Source organism: Oncorhynchus tshawytscha, unplaced genomic scaffold (assembly GCF_018296145.1).
Source record: "Oncorhynchus tshawytscha isolate Ot180627B unplaced genomic scaffold, Otsh_v2.0 Un_contig_3034_pilon_pilon, whole genome shotgun sequence".
NCBI classification, from domain to species: Eukaryota; Metazoa; Chordata; class Actinopteri; order Salmoniformes; family Salmonidae; genus Oncorhynchus; species Oncorhynchus tshawytscha.
Window position 1 is genome coordinate 22,935 of NW_024609330.1, and position 16,670 is coordinate 39,604.

Sequence of the window (16,670 nt, forward strand, 5' to 3'; positions counted from 1 at the left end):
CTGTCTGTTTTCTCCCTGACCTAATCCATGTCTTTGATGTTTCAGTAATGTGTCTTCAGTTTTTCCAGAGGAAAAGTAACTTTACATGTACTTAATGAGTTCTTCTTATGATACTTAATGTCTGTAAACCTGTCTATTGCCTGTCCAGAGGAAAAGTAACTTTACATGGACTTAATGAGTTCTTCTTATGATACTTAATGTCTGTAAACCTGTCTATTGCCTGTCCAGAGGAAAAGTAACTTTACATGTACTTAATGAGTTAAGCGTTTGGCTGGTTAAGATAAGAGTCTGAAGGATTAGCTGATACGTAATGGGGTGGATGGATGGTGTTACTTCTTATGATAATTACTGGATTGTAACGATCTGAGTGTAGTGGGTGAGGAGTCAAGCGCAGGAAGCAGAGAGTTCAGGTGAGTGCTATTTTAATGCACCGACAAACGGCGAACATAAGCCAACCCTCACGAACACACAGGGCGTAATGAACAAACAAATGCCCCCAAACAGGGGGACTTAAAACGGTCCAGGGAAAACCCTCAAAATGGGAAAACCACAAAACCCATAGACGTGCACACAAGTACACTAAACAGATGGTCACAATAATTAATCCCGCACAAGGAACTCTGCGGGCCGACTGACTAATAAAGCCTACTACCTAATTCAAGACAGGTGCACTCAATCAACACATAAGGAGGGGGAGGAAATAATCAGTAGCAGCTAGTAGGCCGGCGACGACGACCGCCGAGCGCCACCCGAACGGGAAGGGGAGTGTCCTTCGGTCGGAGTCGTGACATGGATTTAAATTCTTTCTGTTTCTCTCATGTCTTTTTAGTAGAATTATTACACGCACAGGCTCACACACACACACACACACACACACACACACACACACACACACACACACACACACACACACACACACACACACACACACACACACACACACACACACACACACACACACACACACACACACACACACACACACACACACACACACACACACACACACAGAGTGACCTCCGCTCCACCAGGTGTCAGCTCGGCCCCCGTCTGTCTAGTAGCTCAATATCCAGTTTATCATCAGAGACAAGAATTATTACACACACACACACACACACACACACACACACACACACACACACACACACACACACACACACACACACACACACACACACACACACACACACACACACACACACACACACACACACACACACACACACACACACACACACACACACACACACAAACACACACACACACAGAGTGACCTCCGCTCCACCAGGTGTCAGCTCGGCCCCCGTCTGTCTAGTAGCTCAATATCCTTTATCATCAGAGACAAGAATTATACACACACACACACACACACACACACACACACACACACACACACACACACACACACACACACACACACACACACACACACACACACACACACACACACACACACACACACACACACACACACACACACACACACACACACACACACACACACACACACACACTCTTTCCTTTGAGGGTGTTAATATAGTGGACAACAGGGGAGAGACTCAGCGTGAGAAATGAACTGGGGCCAATGAGAGAGGTTGCAGAGTACTGTGCCAGAATCAATGGGGAGAGGAAGTATGTGTGTGTGTGTGTGTGTGTGTGTGTGTGTGTGTGTGTGTATGCCCATATCTGTGTGTGAAATTATAGAAATAATGAATGTAAATTGCATGTATATTTCAGTTTTATATTCCATAGCATTCTGCATTTCCGATGATAAAATTATTTGTTGACACGCTGCCACAATCTTATGTAACACACACACACACACACACACACACACACACACACACACACACACACACACACACACACACACACACACACACACACACACACACACACACACTGTATTTCTTGTTATTATCTCTCTCATCATCATCTCATCTCTACCATTTAACTGTTTGAGTTAAAGGGGAGGTTGTATCATCTCATCTCTACCATTTAACTTTGAGTTGTTGTATCATCTCATCTTACCATTTAACTGCTTTGAGTTAAAGGGGAGGTTGTATCATCGCATCTCTACCATTTAACTGTTATGAGTTAAAGGGGAGGTTGAATCATTTCATCTCTACCATTTAACTGTTATGAGTTAAAGGGGAGGTTGTATCATTTCATCTCTACCATTTAACTGTTATGAGTTAAAGGGGAGGTTGTATCATTTCATCTCTACCATTTAACTGTTATGAGTTAAAGGGGAGGTTGTATCATTTCATCTCTACCATTTAACTGTTATGAGTTAAAGGGGAGGTTGTATCATCTCATCTCTACCATTTAACTGTTATGAGTTAAAGGGGAGGTTGTATCATCTCATCTCTACCATTTAACTGTTATGAGTTAAAGGGGAGGTTGTATCATTTCATCTCTACCATTTAACTGTTATGAGTTAAAGGGGAGGTTGTATCATTTCATCTCTACCATTTAACTGTTATGAGTTAAAGGGGAGGTTGTATCATTTTCCTAAAGGTTAATACTCGCCAACTGATTAGGGTCATTATTAGGAAAATAGGCTAGTTGTTTTCTAGTTGCTACCAAATGGCACCATTTTCCCTATATAGTGCACTACTTTAGATCAGAGCCCTATTCCCTATGTAGTGCACTACCTTAGACCAGAGCCCTATTCCCTATGTAGTGCACTACTTTAGACCAGGGCCCTATTCCCTATATAGTGCACTACTTTAGACCAGGGCCCTATTCCCTATATAGTGCACTACTTTAGACCAGAGCCCTATTCCCTATATAGTGAACTACTAGTGACCAGGGCCCTATTCCCTATATAGTGAACTACTATAGACTATAGCCCTATTCCCTATATAGTGAACTGCTTTAGACCAGAGCCCTATTCCCTATATAGTGAACTGCTTTAGACCAGAGCCCTATCCCCTATATAGTGCACTACTTTAGACCAGAACCTAATGGACCCTAGTCAAAAGTAGTTGCCTAGCTACCAAAACCACCCAGCCCATGGACATTAGCTCCTTCTTCTCTCAATGAGTCAGGATCTGAGTACCTCCATGATGAGTTCCAGAACAGGAAAAACATTTTAACCTTTCTGATTGGTCCCTGAAACAGATGGGTGGGACCAGAGCCTCTGCGGGTCATGCAGAGGTTTGTACATTTTCATTGTCTTTACTTCTCTGATTGGATAGAAATGATCCAATCGCTGAATAGTCTACTTAGTTTAGTACAACATCCCTCATGAGGTCACCAGAAACCATTTGTTATTGTACCTTTATTTAACTAGGCAAGTCAGTTAAGATCAAATTCTTATTTTACTATGACGGCCTAACCCGGCCAAACCCTACCCTAACCTGGCCAATCCCTACCCTAACCTGGCCAAACCCTACCCTAACCCGGCCAAACACTACCCTAACCCGGCCAAATCCTACCCTAACCCGGCCAAACCCTACCCTAACCCGGCCAAACCCTACCCTAACCAGGCCAAACCCTACCCTAACCCGGCCAAACCCTACCCTAACCCGGCCAAACCCCCCTAACCCGGCCAAACCCTACCCTAACCCGGCCAAACCCTACCCTAACCAGGCCAAACCCTAACCTAACCAGGCCAAACCCTAACCTAACCAGGCCAAACCCTACCCTAACCAGGCCAAACCCTACCCTAACCCGGCCAAACCCTCCCCTAACCCGGCCAAACCCTACCCTAACCCGGCCAAACCCTACCCTAACCCGGCCAAACCCTACCCTAACCCGGCCAAACCCTACCCTAACCCGGCCAAACCCTACCCTAACCCGGCCAAACCCTCCCCTAACCCGGCCAAACCCTACCCTAACCCGGCCAAACCCGGACGACGCTGGGCCAACTGTGTGCCGCACTATGGGACTCCCGATCACGGCCGGTTATGACACAGTGGTTATGACACAGTGGTTATGACACAGTGGTTGGAACACAGTGATTGGAACACAGTGATTGGAACACAGTGGTTGGAACACAGTGATTGGAACACAGTGATTGGAACACAGTGATTGTGACACAGTGATTGGAACACAGTGGTTATGACACAGTGGTTATGACACAGTGATTGGAACACAGTGATTAGAACACAGTGATTGGAACACAGTGGTTGGAACACAGTGATTGTGACACAGTGATTGGAACACAGTGATTGGAACACAGTGGTTATGACACAGTGGTTGGAACACAGTGGTTGTGACACAGTGATTGTGACACAGTGATTGGAACACAGTGGTTATGACACAGTGGTTGGAACACAGTGGTTATGACACAGTGGTTGGAACACAGTGATTGTGACACAGTGATTGTGACACAGTGATTGGAACACAGTGGTTATGACACAGTGGTTGGAACACAGTGGTTATGACACAGTGGTTGGAACACAGTGATTGTGACACAGTGATTGTGACACAGTGATTGGAACACAGTGGTTATGACACAGTGATTGGAACACAGTGGTTATGACACAGTGGTTGGAACACAGTGATTGTGACACAGTGATTGTGACACAGTGATTGGAACACAGTGGTTATGACACAGTGATTGGAACACAGTGGTTATGACACAGTGGTTGGAACACAGTGATTGTGACACAGTGATTGGAACACAGTGGTTATGACACAGTGGTTGGAACACAGTGATTGACAGTCTCAGACTGAAGTATGTAACTGACCGATTGAGCAGCGGAAGAATTCAGTTTGAGTCGCTAAGGCAACAAAACTCCTTCCTAGGGAGTGTTTCCTAGCCACCGTGCTTCTACACCTGCATTGCTTGCTGTTTGGGGGTTTCAGGCTGGGTTTCTGTACAGCACTTTGAGATATTAGCTGATGTAAGAAGGGCTTTATAAATACATTTGATTTGATTTGAAAAGTAGTGCAATAAATAGCGAATAGGGTTTAATGTGAGACTGAGCCCCTGCAGTTATAATTTATGAATGACTGGTTGAATGCGAGTAGAGATAGTGGGGTTTTACTACCACCTAGTGGACTAAGTGAATACTGCAGCTAATTATTTTCCACTGAGGTTGGAGGCATTCGACATCACAGAAATGTTTTGACTCTTGGAGACAACTGGCAACAGTTCAAATAGATTCCCTGAGTTCGAAATAAAATGGTATGAGGTCAAATCCCCAAAACTTTTATTCAGTTTTGGTTTTGCAGAGTGTTGTCAACTTACTTTGACATTAAAATAGTTAATGAATCGGGAAACTCTCCAGTGAAGTCTTTTGAGAGAGAGACACACAGAGAGAGAGGTGTGTGTGTGTGTGTGTGTGTGTGTGTGTGTGTGTGTGTGTGTGTGTGTGTGTGTGTGTGTGTGTGTGTGTGTGTGTGTGTGTGTGTGTGTGAGTACTAATTTCAGATACAGTGACATTGAGCTGTTAGCTGTGTGTGTGTGAGAATGAATAGGTGATCCGTATTCATCATTACAGTCATTATTGAGTCAGAGGAAACAATGGAGATGACTGATGAACTCTGGGTAGTTGGGAGCTTCCTGTCTGACATCCAACAGGAGGCCATAACAGCAACACACACACACACACACACACACACACACACACACACACACACACACACACACACACACACTGATCCTCTCTCTCTGTGTGTCTCTCTCGATCTTAACAGGAAGTGGTGTAAGAGGGGATTGTTGTTCTGACATGATAGACTTCCTGTTTGGTTCTCAGAGTTCAGCAGCAGCCAGAGGAAAGGACACACCTGCTGTGTGTGTGTGTGTGTGTGTGTGTGTGTGTGTGTGTGTGTGTGTGTGTGTGTGTGTGTGTGTGTGTGTGTGTGTGTGTGTGTGTGTGTGTGTGTGTGTGTGTGTGTGTGTGTGTGTGTGTGTGTGCGTGTGTGTGTGTGTACTTATTTCAGATACAGTGACATTGAGCTGTTAGCTGTGTGTGTGTGTGTGTGTGTGTGCGTGTGCGTGTGTGTGTGTGTGTGTGTGTGTGCGTGTGCGTGTGTGTGTGTGTGTGTACTAATTTCAGATACAGTGACATTGAGCTGTCAGCAGTGACGGGTTGATGATTGACAGGTAACTCTGTCCTCTGCGTACACACCGGTCGGCATGACGATGAACGAATACAGCCAGAGTCTGGGCTACAGTAAACACTGGAGGTCAGAGTTCAACTATCAGTCAAGGACAAGGTGGAGGTCAGAGTTCAACTATCAGTCAAGGACAAGGTGGAGGTCAGAGTTCAACTATCATGCAAGGACACGGTGGAGGTCAGAGTTCAACTATCAGTCAAGGACAAGGTGAGGTCAGAGTTCAACTATCAGTCAAGGACAAGGTGAGGTCAGAGTTCAAAGGTAAAAGGGAATGGTCATGTTGGTCTGTTCGTTTTTATGGAGTTTGGGGTGAGTGTCTTTCTGTCCATCTGTCTGTAACTTCTCATCATCTTGTTCTGGTTTAGCCAGTCTGTTTAACTCAAATGAAATCTGTTCTGGTTTAACTCATATGAAATCTGTTCTGGTTTAACTCATATGAAATCTGGAGTTCTGTTCAACTATAACTCATAGGAAATCTGTTCTGGTTTAACTCATCAGTGAAATCTGTTCTGGTTTAGGTCAGTCTGTTTAACTCATATGAAATCTGTTCTGGTGGAGTCAGTCTGTTTAACTCATATGTCATCTGTTCTGGTTTAACCAGTCTGTTTAACTCATATGAAATCTGTTCAAGGACAAGGTTATCAGTCACTTTCAACATCTAAAAAGGGGAGAGTCTGGTTGGTCAATCGCTCTTCTGTGTGTGTGTGTGTGTGTCCATGCCCCTGTGTGTGTGTGTGTGTGTCCATGCCCCTGTGTGTGTGTGTGTGTGTGTGTGTGTGTCCATGCCCCTGTGTGTGTGTGTGTGTGTGTGTGTGTGTGTGTGTGTGTGTGTGTGTGTGTGTCCATGCCCCTGTGTGTGTGTGTGTGTGTGTGTGTGTGTGTCCATCTGTCTGTGTGTGTCCATGCCCCATCTTGTTCTGGTTTATGCCAGTCTGTTTAACTCATATGAAATCTGTTCTGGTTTAACTCATATGAAATCTGTTCTGGTTTAACTCATATGAAATCTGTTCTGGTTTATGCCCCTGTGTCTGTTTAACTCATATGAAATCTGTTGCCCCTGGTTTAACTCATATGAAATCTGTTCTGGTTTAACTGTGTCCATGAAATCTGTTCTGGTTTGTGTGTGTCCATGAAATCTGTTCTGGTTTCCATGCCCCTGTGTGTGTGTGTGTTAACTCATATGAAATCTGTTCTGGTTTCCATGCCCCTGTCTGTTGTGTGTGTGTGTGTCCATGCCCCCCTGTTTGTGTGTGTGTGTCTGTTGTGTGTGTTGTGTGTCTGTGTGTGTGTGTGTGTGTGTGTGTGTGTGTCCATGCCCCTGTGTGTGTGTGTGTGTGTGTGTCCATGCCCCTGTGTGTGTGTGTGTGTGTGTGTCCATGCCCAATGTGTGTGTGTGTGTGTGTGTCCATGCCCCTGTGTGTGTGTGTGTGTCCATGCCCCTGTGTGTGTGTGTGTGTGTGTCCATGCCCCTGTGTGTGTGTGTGTGTGTGTCCATGCCCCTGTGTGTGTGTGTGTGTGTGTGTGTGTCCATGCCCCTGTGTGTGTGTGTGTGTGTGTGTGTGTGTGTGTGTGTGTGTGTGTGTGTGTGTGTGTCCATGCCCCTGTGTGTGTGTGTGTGTGTGTGTCCATGCCCCTGTGTGTGTGTGTGTGTGTGTGTCCATGTGTGTGTGTGTGTGTGTGTGTGTGTGTGTGTGTGTGTGTGTGTGTGTGTGTGTGTGTGTGTCCATGCCCCTGTGTGTGTGTGTGTGTGTGTGTGTGTGTGTGTGTGTGTGTGTGTGTGTGTGTGTGTGTGTGTGTGTGTGTGTGTGTGTGTGTGTGTGTGTGTGTGCATAATTCATATATTATGTACTACTTTCTAAATTAGGTTAGTGCATATTTAATCATTTATGTACTCTCTTCTTCTACAACCCATAATTAATAATTTATAGAGTTTTGAAAATGCTAATTTCCTTTCTGATCCATCTGAACGTTTGAGGGATTTGAAGCTCCGTGTTTTGAAGTTCGGACTCACTATCTAGAAAATGTTGGGTCATTTGTTGTTGATGATGCTTTTTTTAAATGATCAGGGAGTGGGATAGGTGGGAGAGGGTAATTGAAAAGTGTAAATGTAAGTGTGTGTGTGTGTGTGTGTGTATGTGTGTGTGTGTGTGTGTATGTGTGTGTGTGTGTACTAATTTCAGATACAGTGACATTGAGCTGGGTTGATGATTGACAGGTAACTCTGTCCTCTGTGTACACACCGGTCGGCATGACGATGAACGAATACAGTCAAAGACCTGGCTACAGTAAACACTGATCTGGGACCAGGATAAATGGTGATTGGAGACTAGTCAAGGACAAGGTGAAGGTTATCTATCAGATGACTTGTTGTTGACACTTCTTAAACTTTCAGATCTACACAGGCACATAGGGTCTATGGGCTAAGGTTAGGAGATAGGGGCTAGGGGATAAGGTTAGGAGATAGGGGCTAAGGTTAGGAGATAGGGGCTAGGGGATCAGGTTAGGAGATAGGGGCTAGGGGTTACGGTTAGGAGATAGGGGCTAGGGGATAAGGTTAGGAGATAGGGGCTAGGGGATAAGGGTATGAGATATGGGCTAGGGGATGAGGTTAGGAGATAGGGGCTAGGGGATAAGGTTAGGAGATATGGGCTAGGGGATAAGGTTAGGAGTTAGGGGCTAGGGGATGAGGTTAGGAGGTATGGGCTAGGGGATAAAGTTAGGAGATAGGGGCTAGGGGATAAGGTTAGGAGATAGGGGCTAAGGTTAGGAGATAGGGGCTAGGGGATAAGGTTAGGAGATATGGGCTAGGGGATATGGTTAGGAGATAGGGGCTAGGTTTGATTTGGGATTCAAATCAAATCAAGTTCATTTGTCATGTGCGCTGAATACAACAGGTGTAGTAGACCTTACAGTGAAATGCTGAATACAATAGGTGTAGTAGACCTTACAGTGAAATGCTGAATACAACAGGTGTAGTAGACCTTACAGTGAAATGCTGAATACAACAGGTGTAGTAGACCTTACAGTGAAATGTTTACTTACAGGCTCTAACCAATAGTGCAAAAAAGGTATTAGGTGAACATAAGGTAGGCAAAGAAATAAAACAACAGTAAAAAGACAGGCTATAAACAGTAGCGAGGCTATAAAAGTAGCAAGGCTACATACAAACACCTGTTAGTCAGGCTGATTGAGGTAGTATGTACGTAGTATGTAGATATGGTTAAAGTGACTATGTATATATGATGAACAGAGTGTAGCAGTAGCGTAAAGAGGGGTTGGCGGGTGGTGGGACACAATGCAGATAGCCCGGTTAGCCAATGTGCGGGAGCACTGGTTGGTCGGGCCAATTGAGGTAGTATGTACATGAATGTATAGTTAAAGTGACTATTTATATATGATAAACAGAGAGTAGCATAAAAAGGAGGACAATTAATAATACTTTAACCATTTTCTCTGACTAAAAATATTATTAGGAGATTAGTTCAGCTGCAGTTTTGTAAACATTCGCTAGGTGACACTGAATCCCCATGAATGTCCCCACCCCCCTCCTCATCTTGTCTGCGTTCTACGCAAGCGCACAATGACGTCGTTTATGCTGCGAAGGATTCGAAATCGATTGTCGAAAAAAACTCAAGTCGCTCAACAAAATGTCGGATAAACAAAATGCTCAAAAAAGGTATTACGACTCCAACTTGAATTCGTTTTTAGTTCAGTATTGTGTCTCAAATAACACATTGTTACTGTTTCATACTGTTTTGTGATAGTTTGAATGTGTTGAATGTTTTAGGAAACCGCTAGCTAACGTGACTAGCTAAGTTAGCTACTTGCTACAGCTAAAATCGTAGCTAACTAACTTGTAGACATACAGATGATTCATAAATTGTACACTTTTTGTATTGCTGATTATTACCAACACTTGGTTTTCTGTTTTGTAGTGCTAAAATAGCAGCTGGCGCCGTGGTGTGCGTCGAAAGCGAGATCAGAGGGGAAGTCACTATTGGTAAGAAGACGTAAAATGTAGCATTTAGCTTAGCTAGTCAGGTAACGTCCGCTAACTATTTATTTAACAATGAGCAACAACAACATTCGTTTGTCTGTAGTAGCTCTAGTCTCTATATAGCTTGACATTATTACACGGTTCAGGTTACTGAGTACATATCCACTTTGGAGCCAGCTAAAAAAAATGGTTGATGTGGTAGGCTAGCGTTACACATTTGACTGTTCATGTATGGTCTTTCCAGGTGCCAGAACGGTGGTCCATCCCAAAGCCCGCATCATTGCCGAGGCAGGACCCATAGTCATCGGAGAAGGCAACCTCATCGAGGAACAAGCTCTTATAATTAACAGGTGAACATAACAATAGTGAATCTTCTAGAAGTGGAAAAGGGTACAGTGGTGAGGTCTCTCCTGTGTTCTATTGCCGCTTCTCTTTCTGCCCCTCCCCCCGTTACATCCATCCATTCTCCCTACACTTTATTCCTTCCATGCTTTTATTCTGTCTTCTTTTATTCTCGTTTGCACTTGTAACGGATGTGGAAACGGCTGGCTTAGTTAGCGGTGCGCGCTAAATAGCGTTTCAATCGGTGACGTCACTTGCTCTGAGACCTTGAAGTAGTAGTTCCCCCTTTGCTCTGCAAGGGCCGCGGCTTTTGTGGAGCGATGGGTTTACGATGCTTCGAGGGTGACTGTTGTTGATGTGTGCAGAGGGTCCCTGGTTCACGCCCGGGTATGGGCGAGGGGGACAGTCTAAAGTTATACTGTTACACACTCGTCTACCTCTTTTTCCTCTGTCATGTTATGGTCTCCTTTTCCTCTGTCATGTTATGGTCTCTTTTTCCTCTGTCATGTTATGGTCTACATTGTAGTGATTGAAGCTGGTTGTCCGATATGAAGCTGGTTGTCTGATTGAAGCTGGTTGTCTGATTGAAGCTGGTTGTCTGATTGAAGCTGTCTGTCTGATTGAAGCTGGTTGTCTGATATGAAGCTGGTTGTCTGATATGAAGCTGGTTGTCTGATATGAAGCTGGTTGTCTGATTGAAGCTGGTTGTCTGATATGAAGCTGGCTGTCTGATATGAAGCTGGCTGTCTGATATGAAGCTGGTTGTCTGATTGAAGCCGGTTCTCTGATATGAAGCTGTCTGTCTGATTGAAGCTGTCTGTCTGTCTTTGATCAGTTATCCAGAGAACATAGCGCCTGACTCTGAGGGGGTGGAGCCAAAGACGATGACCATCGGCATCAACAACGTGTTTGAAGTTGGGTGTAGTATCCTTTATATTGAAGTGGTACACTGACCTATAGGGTAAACTGACCTATAGGGTACACTGACCTATAGGGTACACTGACCTATAGGGTACACTGACCTATAGGGTACAGCCACTGACCTATAGGGTACAGCCACTGACCTGTAGGGTACAGCCACTGACCTGTAGGGTACAGCCACTGACCTATAGGGTACACTGACCTATAGGGTACACTGACCTATAGGGTACACTGACCTGACACTGACCTGTAGGGTACACTGACCTACAGGGTACACTGACCTGTAGGGTACACTGACCTACAGGGTACACACTAGGGTACACTGACCTGTAGGGTACACTGGGTACACTGACCTACAGGGTACACTGACCTACAGGGTACACTGACCTGTAGGGTACCACTGACCTACAGGGTACACTGACCTGTAGGGTACACTGACCTACAGGGTACACTGACCTACAGGGTACACTGACCTGTAGGGTACACTGACCCACTGACCTATAGGGTACAGCCACTGACCTATAGGGTGACCTATTGGGTAAGCCACTGACCTATAGGGTACACTGACCTGTAGGGTACACTGACCTGTAGGGTACACTGACCAGCCACTGACCTATAGGGTACAGACCCACTGACCTATAGGGTACACTGCCACTGACCTATAGGGTACAGCCACTGACCTATAGGGTACAGCCACTGACCCACTGACCTATAGGGTACACTGACCTGTAGGGTACACTGACCTATAGGGTACACTGACCTATAGGGTACACTGACCTACAGGGTACACTGACCTATAGGTACACTGACCTACAGGGTACACTGACCTGTAGGGTACACTGACCTACTACACTGACCTACAGGGTACACTGACCTGTAGGGTGACCGTACACTGACCTACAGGGTACACTGACCTGTAGGGTACAACCACTGACCTACAGGGTACACTGACCTGTAGGGTACACTGACCTGTAGGGTACACTGACCTAGGGTACACTAGGGTACACTGACCCACTGTACACTGACCTAGGGTACAGCCACTGACCTATAGGGTACACTGACCTAGGGTACAGCCACTGACCTATAGGGTACACTGACCTATAGGGTACACTGACCTGTAGGGTACACTGACCTGTAGGGTACACTGACCTATAGGGTACAGCCACTGACACTGATAGGGTACAGCCACTGACCTACAGGTACACTGACCTATAGGGTACACTGACCTGTAGGGTACAGCCACTGACCTATAGGGTACACTGACCACTGACCTATAGGGTACAGCCACTGACCTACCAGCCACTGACCTGTAGGGTACACTGACCTATAGGGTACACTGACCTGTAGGGTACACTGACTTATAGGGTACAGCTATTTGGACATTTGACCTCTATCTGATATTCCATGTCACTGACCTGTATGTGGTTTGACCTCTATCTGATATTCCATGTCTGTATGTGTTATTGTTTGACCCACTGATTCCATGTCTGTATGTGTTATTGTTTGACCTCTATCTGATATTCCATGTCTGTATGTGTTATTGTTTGACCTCTATCTGATATTCCATGTCTGTATGTGTTATTGTTTGACCTCTATCTGATATTCCATGTCTGTATGTGGTTTGACCTCACTGATATTCCATGTCTGTATGTGTTATTGTTTGACCTCTACTGACCTGTTATTGTTTGACCTCTATCTGATATTCCATGTCCACTGACTATCTGATATTATGTCTGTATGTGTTATTGTTTGACCTCTATCTGATATTCCATGTCTGTATGTGTTATTGTTTGACCTCTATCTGATATTCCATGTCTGTATGTGTTATTGTTTGACCTCACTGATATTCCATGTCTGTATGGGTTTGACAGCCACTGACATGTCTATATTGTTTGGATATTCCATGTCTGTATGTGTTATTGTTTGCCACTGATTCCATGTCTGTATGTGTTATTGTTTGACCTCTATCTGATATTCCATGTCTGTATGTGTTATTGTTTGACCTCTATCTGATATTCCATGTCTGTATGTGTTATTGTTTGACCTCTATCTGATATTCCATGTCTGTATGTGTTATTGTTTGACCTCTATCTGATATTCCATGTCTGTATGTGTTATTGTTTGACCTCTATCTGATATTCCATGTCTGTATGTGTTATTGTTTGACCTCTATCTGATATTCCATATCTGTATCTGTATATTGCTGCTCTGAAAGTCATTTTGTTGGTAAAGTATGAAACTCTCCTTAACCAATGATACTTGCAGTGTCTCAAGCTATGAAAATTGGGGACAACAATGTCATAGAATCCAAAGGTAAGAAAGGTTAAAATGCCACAAATTCAGAAATGACGGTCTTCGTCCCAATGATCTGTATGACTGTGTGTGTCTGTGTTGATTGGTTATTACATCACTATGGAGAGAACCCTTCCATCATCTAAACTGTTGATTGGTTATTACATCACTATGGAGAGAACCCTTCCATCATCTAAACTGTTGATTGGTTATTACATCACTATGGAGAGAACCCTTCCATCTAAACTGTTGATTGGTTATTACATCACTATGGAGAGAACCCTTCCATCTAAACTGTTGATTGGTTATTACATCACTATGGAGAGAACCCTTCCATCATCTAAACTGTTGATTGGTTATTACATCACTATGGAGAGAACCCTTCCATCTAAACTGTTGATTGGTTATTACATCACTATGGAGAGAACCCTTCCATCATCTAAACTGTTGATTGGTTATTACATCACTATGGAGAGAACCCTTCCATCATCTAAACTGTTGATTGGTTATTACATCACTATGGAGAGAACCCTTCCATCATCTAAACTGTTGATTGGTTATTACATCACTATGGAGAGAACCCTTCCATCTAAACTGTTGATTGGTTATTACATCACTATGGAGAGAACCCTTCCATCATCTAAACTGTTGATTGGTTATTACATCACTATGGAGAACCCTTCCATCATCTAAAGAACATCCTTGGAGAGAACTTCCCATCTAAACTGTTGATTGGTTATTACATCACTATGGAGAGAACCCTTCCATCATCTAAACTGTTGATTGGTTATTACATCACTATGGAGAGAACCCTTCCATCTAAACTGTTGATTGGTTATTACATCACTATGGAGAGAACCCTTCCATCTAAACTGTGTTCTCCCCTCTCCCCCTCCAGCTGACCTGGGCAGGAACATGATTCTAACTTCTGGTTGTATCATCGGCGCCTGTTGCCAGGTCAACACCTGTGAGGTCATACCTGAAAACACTGTCATCTTAAACTGTTGATTGGGTGTCAGAGATCACTGTGCAGACAGAGCGACCACAGGTATTACATCACTATGGACAGACACACTTCCATCATCTAAACTGTTGATTGGTTATTACATCACTATGGACAGAACACACATCATCTAAACTGAGATTAGTGATCTACGGGTCTATGTAGCTTTGTCTTTCTGCACTTGTTTTTAACCAAAGAACCAGTCCATCCACTGTTGATTCCCTGTTATCAGTGGAAGAACAATCTAAATGTGATTTGTGTTCTCAGCCTCAGACTCTTCATCATCTAAACTTCCTGATTGAAGATCCTCCCCAACTACCATCACATGAAGAAGACTGTCAAAACCACCTCCGCTGTCACGCCGAGCCAAAAACTAAACCCCACCAGCTCTCAGCCCCGGGCCCAAAAAATGTACATCTCAGGCAGACAGCGAACTAAAGGAATGGTTATTCAGGCGGACACAGCCGAACAAAGGAACATCTTACCACTGGAGAGAACCCTTCCAAAATGTACTGCCACTACTTTAACAAGAATCTGAAGAATGTCACTGAACTGTTCTCCTTGTCTCACCACACCGAGGTCCAGTTTCCCAGACCCAGCTGGATTTAAACAGTTTAGTCCATGATGAGGTGTGACCTGTGACTGGGAAACTGCCCCTTGGTAGTGGAAGTGCTATATGTTTCTGTCTGATTGGTTTTACATCACCAAATGCTTTATATCCAATTGTAATTAATTAAAAATGACTTATTTAAAAGTATTTAGTTTGCTGTTTGGAGACTGTAGGACAGTGTTGCTGTATTCTGACTAGAAAAACTCACTGGGTGTGTCCCAATCATCTCTAAACCCTTTCTCCTAAAGTGTGCACTTGTTCCCTTCCCTACATGGATTTTAGGATCCCTCCCTGTTCCGACCTTCTCGTCCAATGGGTTTCGAGGAGGCGATGAGAGGAGATCCAATCCAATCTGTTTTGGTTTACTTTAGCCAGTCTGTTTAAACATGGATTTTATTACATCCCTCCCTGTTCCGACCTTCATCATCCAATGGGTTTACAGGAGGCGATGAGAGGAGATCCAATCCAATCTGTTTTGGTTTACTCCAGCCACCTCTGTTTAACTACATGGTTTTAGCCTGAGTGGAAGTGCTCACCTGTGAGGTTCCTGAACCAACACTTCATCTTCCAATGGGTTTAAAAGAGTTTGCTGTTTGGAGACTGGCGATGCAGACAGAGAGACCACAGGTGAGGTGTAACACACCAATATGTTTTCCCCTTTCTTTAGCACTTGTTTTTAACTACATGGATTTTAGGATCCGGGTCCCTGTTCCGTCTTTCTCGCCTTGTTTTTAAATGGGTTTCGAGGATCCACGATGAGCAGGAGAACAACATGTGTTTTTGGTCTTACTTTAGCCAGTCTGTTTAACTACCACCACATGGAAACTTGCTCCACCAGTCATGCCAAACACCCCCACCACTCCGATGGTTTAAAATGTGTGTAGGAGTAGTGAACGAATGCTTAAAGCTCAGGAGGATGGAGAGATTATTGGGATTCAGACACAATACCAAGTGTAGATGCGGCAAACTTTGAAACAGGTTTGGATCAACCACCGAGGATCACTTCGATCAGATCAGGAGAAACCACATGTTAACTGTGAGGTGCTAACCAGGGCTATAAATATACCCTCTTTAATTTTTCCAATTGTTTTTAAAAACCTTTATTTAACTAGGCAAGTTTCAGTTAAGAACAAATTAGGACATTTTCAATGACGGCCTAGGAACACTGGGTTAACTGCCTGTTCTAAAGGGGCAGTTCCCTTCCCGACAGATTTGTACCTTGTCAGCTAACCATGGGTTTGAACTTGCAACCTTTCCAGTTATTAGTCCAGTCTGTTTAACCACTAGGCTACCCTGTCCGCCTCCACACTCTAACCACTAGGCTACCCTGCCGCCTCTACACTCTAACCACTAGGCTACCCTGCCACAATACCTCTACACTTTAACCACTAGGCTACCCTGCCCCCTCAGGAGAAACCACATGTTAACCA

The 16,670-nt window shown here is 44.3% G+C and overlaps 1 pseudogene; it reads left to right on the top strand.

The window, feature by feature from the left end:
- The first annotated feature begins 9,640 nt into the window (after positions 1-9,640).
- Positions 9,641-14,635, top strand: LOC121844614 (annotated as a pseudogene).
- The last annotated feature ends 2,035 nt before the right edge of the window (positions 14,636-16,670 follow it).